This window comes from Schistocerca piceifrons, chromosome 1 (assembly GCF_021461385.2).
Source record: "Schistocerca piceifrons isolate TAMUIC-IGC-003096 chromosome 1, iqSchPice1.1, whole genome shotgun sequence".
Classification (NCBI taxonomy): Eukaryota; Metazoa; Arthropoda; class Insecta; order Orthoptera; family Acrididae; genus Schistocerca; species Schistocerca piceifrons.
The window spans coordinates 627208562-627209622 of record NC_060138.1 but is presented as its reverse complement, the minus strand read 5'-3'; the positions used below and the strand labels follow the sequence as shown (position 1 = coordinate 627209622).

The following is a 1061-nucleotide window of genomic DNA, read 5'->3' as shown; positions in this document are numbered from 1 at the left end:
AAATGTGATACACATGTCAAGAAAAATTCGTTCACTCGGACCTCACTGAGCGATTTCTAACATACTACCAATACAAAAAATGTCTCTCGTCCTGCGCGTATTTGCGGCAGTAAATGGAAGTTAAAGACTGACAGCCTGGCAACACTGTAATCACATGTACGGTAACTACATCTGTCAGTATATGAGAACTGAGCTGTGCAGTTAGTGAAGTGAACAAGTTTTTGGTTAGCATGCTTGCATGCTGGGTCGAAGCGTATTTGTTTTTATTTTCCAATTTCATCCTGCTTTATAATACTGTAATATATAACGACCCAACAATACTGAAATGATATACCTAACCTACTGATGGTTTACAAAATGTAATTTTTCTTTGGAGAGTAAAAAATATGTAATTTTTTGGGAGGGTTTTGTACAAATTGCTGGTAAGTGTTATCGGGGATTTTTTTCCTTTCTTAACCACACCTGGGGAGGGTTTCTACATTTCCCTTGGAAAAGTAGCTGTGCCAACGGTCTTGCCGCATCGGTAACATCGGTTCCCGTCAGATCACCGAAATTAAGCGCTGTCGGGCTGGGCTAGCACTTGGATGGGTGACCATCCAGGATACCGAGCGCTGTTGGCAAGCGGGGTGCACTCACCCCTTGTGAGGCAAACTGAGGAGCTACTTGATAGAGAAGTAGCGGCTCCGGTCTCGTAAATTAACACACGGCCGGGAGAGCGGTGTGCTGACCACATGCCCCTCCATTTCCGTATCCGGTGACGCCTGTGGGCTGAGGATGACACGGCGGCCGATCGGTGCCGTTGGGCCTTCCAAGGCCTGTGGGACGGATAGAGTTTAGGGTAGCTGTAGGCTGAATAAGCTTTATAGGGAAATATATTGTACCTTGTTTCTTACATAGTTGTTAATCAGAAATCACTCCCATTCTACAGAAAGGAGAAATTATCATTGTACGATCTTAATTCCGTAATCTTAAATATCTTTTTCTTCCGTTTCTCTTCGGAAATATAGCTAGGTAACTGCACTACACTACATTCTATGGTAGGGGATAGAGACCACTTCTAG

The 1061-nt window shown here is 43.9% G+C and overlaps 1 pseudogene; it reads left to right on the top strand.

Moving 5' to 3' along the window:
* The first annotated feature begins 502 nt into the window (after nucleotides 1–502).
* LOC124724226 lies at nucleotides 503–620 on the top strand (annotated as a pseudogene).
* Nucleotides 621–1061: the final 441 nt, after the last annotated feature.